Below are 12361 nucleotides of genomic sequence, written 5' to 3'. Positions count from 1 at the left end.
ATGTCAAGGATTCAATCAATCCCGTATACAATTCCCTTTGTCTATCGGTATAGAACTTGCCCGAGATTCGATCGTCGGCATACCTATACCTTGTTCAATCTCGTTACCGGTAAGTCTTTTTACTCGTTCCGTAGCACGTCATCGTGTGACTAAATCCTTAGTCACATTGAGCTCATGATGATGTTCTACCAAGTGGGCCCAGAGATACCTCTCCGTCACACGGAGTGACAAATCCCGATCTCGATTCGTACCAACCCAACAGACACTTTTAGAGATACTCGTAGTGCACATTTATAGTCACCCAGTTACGTTGTGGCATTTGATACACCCAAAGCACTCCTACGGTATCCGGGAGTTGCACAATCTCACGGTCGAGGGAAAAGACACTTGACATTAGAAAAGCTTTAGCATACGAACAATATGATCTAGTGCTATGCTTAGGATTGGGTCTTGTCCATCACATCATTCTCCCAATGATGTGATCCCGTTATCAATGACATCTAATGCCCATGATCAGGAAACCATGATCATCTATTGACCAACGAGCTAGCCAACTAGAGGCTTGCTAGGGACACATTGTGATCTATTTATTCACACATGTATTACTGTTTCCTGTTAATACAATTATAGCATGAACAATAGACGATTATCATGAACAAGGAAATATGATAATAACCATTTTATTATTGCCTCTAGGGCATATTTCCAATAGTCTATACATGTTAGGCTCGTCAAGTTTAACCTAAGTGTTTCACATGTGTAAAATTGGCTTACACCCGTTGTATGCGAACGTAGAGTCTACCACACCCAATCATCACGAGGTGCTTCGAAACGACAAACCTTTGCAATGGTGCACACTTGGGGAGAACACAATTTTACCTTGAAATTTTAGTGAGGGGTCATCTTATAATGCTACCGCCGTCCTAAGAAGAATAAGATGCATAAAAGATAAACATCACATGCAAATCATATAAGTGACATGACATGACCATAATCATCTTGTGCTTTTGATCTCCATCTCCAAAGCACCGGCATGATCTCCATCTTCACACGCATGACACCATGATCTCCATCATCATGTCGTCAAGTGGTTGTCGCACCAACTATTGCTTCTATGATTATTGCTAACTCATAGAGATAAAGTAAAGCAAAAATGGCACAAATAAATTAGAGACAACCATATGGCTCCTACCGGTTGTCGTACTCATCGACATGCAAGTCGCAATAATCTATACAAAACATGATCTCATACATCACATATATCACATCATGTCTTTGGCCATATCACATCACAACGTGCCCTGCAAAAACAAGTTAGAAGTCCTCCACTTTGTTGTTGCAAGTTTTACGTGGCTGCTATGGGCAACTAGCAAGAACTATTCTTACCTACGCAAAGCCACAATGGTGATATTCAAGTTGCTATTTAACATTCTACAAGGACCGCCTCTGTCGAATCCGATTCAACTAAAGTGGAAGAGACACACACCCGCTAGCCATCTTTTTGCAACAAGTTGCATGTGAGTCGATGGAATCGATCTCTCGTACGTCGACGAGTAAGGTTGGTCTGGGCCACTCCATCCCACCGCCAAATCAAAATAATACTAAGGAAGTAAGCAATCTTAATATCAACACCCACAAACACTTTCCGTTCTACTCCTTCATGTTATCTACGCATAGACCTAGCTGTGATACCACTGTTGGGGAACGTTGCATGGGAAACAAAAAAATTCCTACGAACACCCAAGATCAATCTATGAAGATCAACACCTACGAGAGGGGGAGTGCATCTACATACCCTTGTAGATCACTAAGCGGGAGCGTTAATACACGCGGTTGATGTAATTGCACCTTTTAATGATCCAGTCATGATCCGTCAGGCGATCCAATCATGATTCGATCTAGTGTCGAACGGATGACACCTCCGCGTTCAGCACATGTACAGCTCGATGACGCCTTCACCACCTCGATCCAGCGAGCGAAGGTGAAGTAGTAGTTTCAGTTCTCCGACATCACAACGGTGTGGTGGCAGCGGTGGTGGAGCTATCCCAGCAGGGCTTCGCTAAGCGATGTCGCGATAGTAACGAGGGAGAAGGACTACGAGAGAGAGAGAGAGAGGAGAGCTGCGTTGTGGCCCTTGGGGTGCGGCTACCCTCCCTATCCAATAGTATATATATGGGGAAGGGAGTAGGGGTGGCGCCCTAGGGTTTCCCCTAGGGTGGGGAGACGACCACCAAGAGGTGGCTTGACCCTCAAGGAAAGGAGGGGTGGCGGCCACCTCTCGGCCATCCCACCTCCTTGGTCGCATGGGCCTCAGGTGGGAGGGGCGTACATCCCACCAAGGGCTGGTGTGCCACCTCTCACAGCCCATGGGGTCCTACGGGGCGGGTGGACCCCCGGAACACTTCCGGAGCCTCCGTCACAAAACCGTTAACTTTCCAAAACTCTACTAGAACTCGAATACCAACTTCCCATATATCAATCTTTACCTCTGGACCATTCCTAAGCTCCTCATCATGTTTGGGATCTCATCCGAGACTCCGAACAATCTTCGGTCACCAACATAATAACTCAACAATACTATATCGTCACCGAACGTTAAGTGTTTAGATCCTGCGGGTTCGAGAACTATGCAGACATGACCGAGATACCTCTACTGTCAATAACTGTTGGGGAACGTCGCATGGGAAACAAAAATTTTCCTACGCGCACGAAGACCTATCATGGTGATGTCCATCTACGAGAGGGGATGAGTGATCTACGTACCCTTGTAGATCATACAGCAGAAGCGTTAGAGAACGCGGTTGATGTAGTGGAACGTCCTCACGTCCCTCGATCCGCCCCGCGAACAATCCCGCGATCAGTCCCACGATCTAGTACCGAACGGACGGCACCTCCGCGTTCACCACACGTACAGCTCGACGATGATCTCGGCCTTCTTGATCCAGCAAGAGAGACGGAGAGGTAGAAGAGTTCTCCGGCAGTGTGATGGCGCTCCGGAGGTTGGTGATGATCTTGTCTCAACAGGGCTCCGCCCGAGCTCCGCAGAAACGCGATCTAGAGGAAAAACCGTGGAGGTATGTGGTCGGGCAGCCGTGAGAAAGTCGTCTCAAATCAGCCCTAATTGCTCCATATATATAGGAGGAGGGAGGGGAGCCTTGCCTTGGGGTCCAAGGACCCCCCAAGGAGTCGGCCGAGCCAAGGGGGGAGGACTCCCCCCCCAAACCGAGTTGGACTTGGTTTGGTGGGAGGAGTCCCCCTCCCTTCCCACCTCCTTCCTTTTTTTCCTTTCCTCTTGATTTTTCTTCTCTTGGCGCATTGGGCACTTGTGGGCTGTCCCACCAGCCCACTAAGGGCTGGTGTGGCTCCCCCAATGCCTATGGGCTTCCCCGGGGTGGGTTGCCCCCCCCCCCCCCCCCCGGTGAACTCCCGGAACCCATTCGTCATTCCCGGTACATTCCCGGTAACTCCGAAAACCTTCCGGTAATCAAATGGGGTCATCCTATATATCAATCTTCGTTTCCGGACCATTCCGGAAACCCTCGTGACGTCCGTGATCTCATCCGGGACTCCGAACAACATTCGGTAACCAACCATATAACTCAAATACACATAAAACAACGTCGAACCTTAAGTGTGCAGACCCTGCGGGTTCGAGAACTATGTAGACATGACCCGAGAGACTCCTCAGTCAATATCCAATAGCGGGACCTGGATGCCCATATTGGATCCTACATATTCTACGAAGATCTTATCGTTTGAACCTCAGTGCCAAGGATTCGTATAATCCCGTATGTCATTCCCTTTGTCCTTCGGTATGTTACTTGCCCGAGATTCGATCGTCAGTATCCGCATACCTATTTCAATCTCGTTTACCGGCAAATCTCTTTACTCGTTCCGTAATACAAGATCCCGCAACTTACACTAAGTTACATTGCTTGCAAGGCTTGTGTGTGATGTTGTATTACCGAGTGGGCCCCGAGATACCTCTCCGTCACACGGAGTGACAAAACCCAGTTTTGATCCATACTAACTCAACTAACACCTTCGGAGATACCTGTAGAGCATCTTTATAGTCACCCAGTTACGTTGCGGCGTTTGATACACACAAAGCATTCCTCCGGTGTCAGTGAGTTATATGATCTCATGGTCATAGGAATAAATACTTGACACGCAGAAAACAGTAGCAACAAAATGACACGATCAACATGCTACGTCTATTAGTTTGGGTCTAGTCCATCACGTGATTCTCCCAATGACGTGATCCAGTTATCAAGCAACAACACCTTGTTCATAATCAGAAGACACTGACTATCATTGATCAACTGGCTAGCCAACTAGAGGCATGCTAGGGACGGTGTTTTATCTATGTATCCACACATGTAAATGAGTCTTCATTCAATACAATTATAGCATGGATAATAAACTATTATCTTGATACAAAATCATAATAATAACTATACATTTATTATTGCCTCTAGGGCATAATTCCAACAGTCTCCCACTTGCACTAGAGTCAACAATCTAGCCCTCACATCACCATGTGAATTACATTGTAATAAATCTAACACCTATACAGTTCTGGTGTCGATCAAGTTTTGGCCGTGGAAGAGGTTTAGTCAGCGGGTCTGCTACATTCAGATCCGTGTGCACTTTGCATATATTTACGTTCTCCTCCTCGACGTAGTCGCGGATTAGGTTGAAGCGTCGTTTGATGTGTCTGGTCTTCTTGTGAAACCTTGGTTCCTTTGCTAAGGCAATGGCACCAGTGTTGTCACAGAACAAGGTTATTGGATCCAGTGCACTTGGCACCACTCCAAGATCCGTCATGAACTGCTTCATCCAGACACCCTCCTTAGCCGCCTCCGAGGCAGCCATGTACTCCGCTTCACATGTAGAATCTGCTACGACGCTTTGCTTGGAACTGCACCAGCTTACTGCACCCCCATTAAGAATAAATACGTATCCGGTTTGCGACTTAGAGTCGTCCGGATCTGTGTCAAAGCTTGCATCGACGTAACCTTTTACGGCGAGCTCTTCGTCACCTCCATACACGAGAAACATCTCCTTAGTCCTTTTCAGGTACTTCAGGATATTCTTGACCGCTGTCCAGTGATCCACTCCTGGATTACTCTGGAACCTACCTGCCATACTTATGGCCAGGCTAACATCCGGTCTAGTGCACAGCATCGCATACATGATAGAACCTATGGCTGAAGCATAGGGGACGGAGCGCATATGCTCTCTATCTTCATCAGTTGCTGGGCACTGAGTCTTACTCAATCTCGTACCTTGCAACACTGGCAAGAACCCTTTCTTGGACTGTTCCATTTTGAACATCTTCAAAACTTTATCAAGGTATGTGCTTTGTGAAAGTCCTATCAGGCGTTTTGATCTATCCCTATAGATCTTAATGCCTAGAATGTAAGCAGATTCTCCTAGGTCCTTCATAGAGAAACTTTTATTCAAGTAACCTTTTATGCTCTCCAAAAGCTCTACGTTGTTTCCAATCAGTAATATGTCATCCACATATAATATTAGAAACGCCACAGAGCTCCCACTCACTTTCTTGTAAATACAAGATTCTCCAACCACTTGTATAAACCCAAATGCTTTGATCACCTCATCAAAGCGTTTGTTCCAACTCCGAGATGCTTGCACCAGTCCATAAATGGATCGCTGGAGTTTGCACACCTTGTCAGCATTTTTAGGATCGACAAAACCTTCGGGTTGCATCATATACAACTCTTCCTTAAGGAAACCGTTAAGGAACGCCGTTTTGACATCCATCTGCCAGATTTCATAATCGAAAAATGCAGCTATTGCTAACATGATTCTAACGGACTTAAGCATCGCTACGGGTGAGAAAGTCTCATCGTAGTCAACTCCTGGAACTTGTGAAAAAACCCTTTGCCACAAGTCGAGCTTTATAAACGGTCACGTTACCGTCAGCGTCCGTCTTCTTCTTAAAGATCCATTTGTTCTGAATAGCCTTGCGGCCCTCAGGCAGTATCTCCAAAGTCCACACTTTGTTTTCATACATGGATCCTATCTCGGATTTCATGGCTTCTAGCCATTTGTTGGAATCTGGGCCCACCATTGCTTCTTCATAATTCGCAGGTTCATTGTTGTCTAACAACATGATTGATAAGACGGGATTACCGTACCACTCTGGAGCAGCGCGTGATCTCGTCGACCTGCGTGGTTCAACAGAAACTTGAACTGGAGTTTCATGATCATCATCATTAACTTCCTCCTCAACCGGCGTCGCAACGACAGAGGTTTTCCCTTGCCCTGCGCCACCATCCAGAGGGATGAGAGGTTTGACAACCTCGTCAAGTTCTATCTTCCTCCCACTCAATTCTCTCGAGAGAAACTCCTTCTCGAGAAAAGCTCCGTTTTTAGCAACAAACACTTTGCCCTCGGATTTGAGATAGAAGGTGTACCCAACTGTCTCTTTTGGGTAACCTATGAAGACGCACTTTTCCGCTTTGGGTTCCAGCTTTTCAGGCTGAAGCTTTTTGACATAAGCATCACATCCCCAAACTTTAAGAAACGGCAACTTTGGCCTTTTGCCATACCACAGTTCGTATGGTGTCGTCTCAACGGATTTTGATGGTGCCCTATTTAAAGTGAATGCAGTTGTTTCTAATGCATAACCCCAAAATGATAACGGCAAATCAGTAAGAGACATCATAGATCGCACCATCTCTAACAAAGTACGATTACGACGTTCGGACACACCATTACGCTGTGGTGTTCCAGGCGGTGTTAACTGCGAAACAATTCCACATTGTCTTAAGTGAGCACCAAACTCGAAACTCAGATATTCACCCCCACGATCAGACCGTAGGAATTTGATCTTCTTGTTACGATGATTTTCCACTTCACTCTGAAATTGCTTGAACTTTTCAAATGTTTCAGACTTGTGCTTCATCAAGTAGACATAACCATATCTACTTAAATCGTCAGTGAAGGTGAGAAAATAACGATATCCGCCGCGTGCCTCTACGCTCATTGGACCGCACACATCGGTATGTATGATTTCCAACAAGTCACTTGCACGCTCCATTGTTCCGGAGAACGGAGTCTTAGTCATCTTGCCCATGAGGCATGGTTCGCACGTGTCAAGTGAATCAAAGTCAAGTGACTCCAAAAGTCCATCAGCATGGAGTTTCTTCATGCGCTTCACACCAATATGACCCAAGCGGCAGTGCCACAAAAACATGGCGCTATCGTTGTTTACTCTAACTCTTTTGGTCTCAATGTTATGTATATGTGTATCGCTATCAAGATTCAATATGAACAATCCTCTCACATTCGGTGCATGACCATAAAAGATGTTACTCATAGAAATAGAACAACCATTATTCTCAGACTTAAAAGAGTAACCGTCTCGCAATAAACAAGATCCAGATATAATGTTCATGCTCAACGCAGGCACTAAATAACAATGATTTAAGTTCATCACTAATCCCGATGGTAGCTGAAGTGACACTGTGCCGACGGCGATTGCATCAACCTTGGAACCATTTCCTACGCGCATCGTCACTTCGTCTTTCGCCAGCCTTCGTCTATTCCGCAGTTCCTGCTTCGAGTTGCAAATGTGAGCAACAGAACCGGTATCGAATACCCAGGCACTACTACGAGAGCCGGTTAAGTACACATCAATAACATGTATATCAAATATACCTGATTTTTCTTTGCCCGCCTTCTTATCTGCCAGATACTTGGGGCAATTGCGCTTCCAGTGACCCATACCCTTGCAATAGAAGCACTCTGTTTCAGGCTTAGGTCCAGCCTTGGGTTTCTTCGGCGGATTGGCAACAGGCTTGCCGCTCTTCTTTGAATTGCCCTTCTTGCCTTTGCCGTTTCTCTTGAAACTAGTGGTCTTGCTCACCATCAACACTTGATGCTCTTTACAGAGTTCAGACTCTGCGACTTTCAGCATCGCAAACAACTCGCCGGGAGACTTGTTCATCCCTTGCATGTTGTAGTTCAACACAAAGCCTTTATAGCTTGGCGGCAGTGATTGAAGGATTCTGTCAGTGATAGCTTCTTGCGGGAGTTCAATCCCCAGTTCAGCTAGACGGTTTGAGTACCCAGACATTTTGAGCACATGTTCACTGACAGACGAGTTTTCCTCCATCTTGCAAGCATAGAATTTATCGGAGGTCTCATACCTCTCGATCCGAGCGTTCTTCTGAAAGATAAACTTCAACTCCTGGAACATCTCAAATGCTCCATGACGCTCAAAGCGACGTTGAAGTCCCGGTTCTAAGCCATACAAGACTGCACATTGAACTATTGAGTAGTCCTCCTTACGCGCTAACCAAGCGTTCTTAACATCCTGATCAGCCGTAGCGGGTGGTTCATCTCCTAGCGCAGCATTAAGGACATAATCCTTCTTCCCAGCTTGTAAGATTAGCTTAAGATTACGAGCCCAGTCTACAAAGTTGCTTCCATCATCTTTCAACTTAGCTTTCTCTAGGAACGTATTAAAATTCAGGATGACACTCGCGTGAGCCATGATCTACAACACAAATATATTCAAAGTGGACTTAGACTATGTTCAAGATAATTAGAGTTCAACTTAATCAAATTATATGCTAAACTCCCACTCAAAAAGTACATCTCTCTAGTCATTTGAGTGGTTCATGATCCACTTACACTATCCCAAGTCCGATCATCACGTGAGTTGAGTATAGTTTCAGTGGTAAGCATCCCTATGCTAATCATATCAACTATATGATTCATGATCGACCTTTCGGTCTCATGTGTTCCGAGGCCATGTCTGCACATGCTAGGCTCGTCAAGCTTAACCCGAGTGTTCCGCGTGCGCAACTGTTTTGCACCCGTTGTATGTGAACGTTGAGTCTATCACACCCGATCATCACGTGGTGTCTCGAAACGACGAACTGTAGCAACGGTGCACAGTCGGGGAGAACACAATTTCGTCTTGAAATTTTAGTGAGAGATCACCTCATAATGCTACCGTCGTTCTAAGCAAAATAAGGTGCATAAAAGGATTAACATCACATGCAATTCATAAGTGACATGATATGGCCATCATCACGTGCTTCTTGATCTCCATCACCAAAGCACCGGCACGATCTTCTTGTCACCGGCGCCACACCATGATCATCCATCAACGTGTTGCCATCGGGGTTGTCGTGCTACTTATGCTATTACTACTAAAACTACATCCTAGCAAAATAGTAAACGTATCTGCAAGCACAAACGTTAGTATAAAGACAACCCTATGGCTCCTGCCGGTTGCCGTACCATCGACATGCAAGTCGATATTTCTATTACAACATGATCATCTCATACATCCAATATATCACATCACATCGTTGGCCATATCACATCACAATCATACCCTGCAAAAACAAGTTAGACGTCCTCTAATTTTGTTGTTGCATGTTTTACGTGGTGACCAAGGGTATCTAGTAGGATCGCATCTTACTTACGCAAACACCACAACGGAGATATATGAGTTGCTATTTAACCTCATCCAAGGACCTCCTCGGTCAAATCCGATTCAACTAAAGTTGGAGAAACCGTCACTTGCCAGTCATCTTTGAGCAAAGGGGGTTACTCGTAACGATGAAACCAGTCTCTCGTAAGCGTACGAGTAATGTCGGTCCAAGCCGCTTCAATCCAACAATACCGCGGAATCAAGAAAAGACTAAGGAGGGTAGCAAAGCGCACATCACCGCCCACAAAACCTTTTGTGTTCTACTCGAGAAGACATCTACGCATGAACCTAGCTCATGATGCCACTGTTGGGGAACGTCGCATGGGAAACAAAAAATTTCGTACGCGCACGAAGACCTATCATGGTGATGTCCATCTACGAGAGGGGATGAGTGATCTACGTACCCTTGTAGATCGTACAGCAGAAGCGTTAGAGAACGCGGTTGATGTAGTGGAACGTCCTCACGTCCCTCGATCCGCCCCGCGAACAATCCCGCGATCAGTCCCACGATCTAGTACCGAACGGACGGCACCTCCGCGTTCAGCACACGTACAGCTCGACGATGATCTCGGCCTTCTTGATCCAGCAAGAGAGACGGAGAGGTAGAAGAGTTCTCCGGTAGTGTGACGGCGCTCCGGAGGTTGGTGATGATCTTGTCTCAACAGGGCTCCGCCCGAGCTCCGCAGAAACGCGATCTAGAGGAAAAACCGTGGAGGTATGTGGTCGGGCAACCGTGAGAAAGTCGTCTCAAATCAGCCCTAATTGCTCCATATATATAGGAGGAGGGAGGGGGCCTTGCCTTGGGGTCCAAGGACCCCCCAAGGAGTCGGCCGAGCCAAGGGGGGGAGGACTCCCCCCCCCAAACCGAGTTGGACTTGGTTTGGTGGGAGGAGTCCCCCTCCCTTCCCACCTCCTTCCTTTTTTTCCTTTCCTCTTGATTTTTCTTCTCTTGGCGCATTGGGCACTTGTGGGCTGTCCCACCAGCCCACTAAGGGCTGGTGTGGCTCCCCCAATGCCTATGGGCTTCCCCGGGGTGGGTTGCCCCCCTCGGTGAACTCCCGGAACCCATTCGTCATTCCCGGTAACTCCGAAAACCTTCCGGTAATCAAATGAGGTCATCCTATATATCAATATTCGTTTCCGGACCATTCCGGAAACCCTCGTGACATCCGTGATCTCATCCGGGACTCCGAACAACATTCGGTAACCAACCATATAACTCAAATACGCATAAAACAACGTCGAACCTTAAGTGTGCAGACCCTGCGGGTTCGAGAACTATGTAGACATGACCCGAGAGACTCCTCGGTCAATATCCAATAGCGGGACCTGGATGCCCATATTGGATCCTACATATTCTACGAAGATCTTATCGTTTGAACCTCAGTGCCAAGGATTCGTATAATCCCGTATGTCATTCCCTTTGTCCTTCGGTATGTTACTTGCCCGAGATTCGATCGTCAGTATCCGCATACCTATTTCAATCTCGTTTACCGGCAAATCTCTTTACTCGTTCCGTAATACAAGATCCCGCAACTTACACTAAGTTACATTGCTTGCAAGGCTTGTGTGTGATGTTGTATTACCGAGTGGGCCCCGAGATACCTCTCCGTCACACGGAGTGACAAAACCCAGTTTTGATCCATACTAACTCAACTAACACCTTCGGAGATACCTGTAGAGCATCTTTATAGTCACCCAGTTACGTTGCGGCGTTTGATACACATAAAGCATTCCTCCGGTGTCAGTGAGTTATATGATCTCATGGTCATAGGAATAAATACTTGACACGCAGAAAACAGTAGCAACAAAATGACACGATCAACATGCTACGTCTATTAGTTTGGGTCTAGTCCATCACGTGATTCTCCCAATGACGTGATCCAGTTATCAAGCAACAACACCTTGTGCATAATCAGAAGACACTGACTATCATTGATCAACTGGCTAGCCAACTAGAGGCATGCTAGGGACGGTGTTTTGTCTATGTATCCACACATGTAAATGAGTCTTCATTCAATACAATTATAGCATGGATAATAAACTATTATCTTGATACAGGAATCATAATAATAACTATACATTTATTATTGCCTCTAGGGCATAATTCCAACCAATATGCACACATGACCGAGATACCTCTACTGTCAATAACCAATAGCGGGACCTGAATGCCCATATTGGTTCGTACATATTCTACGAAGATCTTTATCGATCGAACCACGATGTCAAGGATTCAGCTAATCACGTATGCAATTCCCTTTGTCCATCATCATGTTACTTGTTCGAGATTCGATCGTCGATATCTCCATACCTAGTTCAATCTCGTTACCGGCAAGTCTCTTTACTCGTTCTGTAATACAAGATCCAGTGACTAAATTCTTAGTCACATTGCTTGCAAGCTTATTGTGATGTTGTATTATCAAGTGGGCCCCGAGATACCTCTCCATCACACGAAGTGACAAATCTCAGTCTTAATCCATGCCAACTCAACAGACACCCTCGGAGATACCTGTAGAGCATATTTATAATCATCCAGTTACGTTGTGATATTTGATACACACAAAGCATTCCTCTGGTGTTAGGGAGTTGCCTGATCTCATGGTCGTAGGAACAAATACATTGACATGTAAAAAGTAATAACAATAAACTTGATACGATCAAACGCTATGCTTACGATTTGGGTCTTATCCATCACATCATTCTCCTAACGATGTGATCCCGTTATCAAATGACAACTCATGTCTATGGCTAGGAAACCTTAACCATCTTTGATCAACGAGCTAGCCCAGTAGAGGCTTACTAGGGATAATGCGATGTCTATGTATTCACACATGTATTTGAGTTTTCAATTAATACAATTATAGCATGGATAATAAACAA

The sequence above is a fragment of the Hordeum vulgare genome, chromosome 7H (genome assembly GCF_904849725.1).
Source record: "Hordeum vulgare subsp. vulgare chromosome 7H, MorexV3_pseudomolecules_assembly, whole genome shotgun sequence".
NCBI classification, from domain to species: domain Eukaryota; kingdom Viridiplantae; phylum Streptophyta; class Magnoliopsida; order Poales; family Poaceae; genus Hordeum; species Hordeum vulgare.
Note: the sequence above shows the minus strand (reverse complement) of the source record.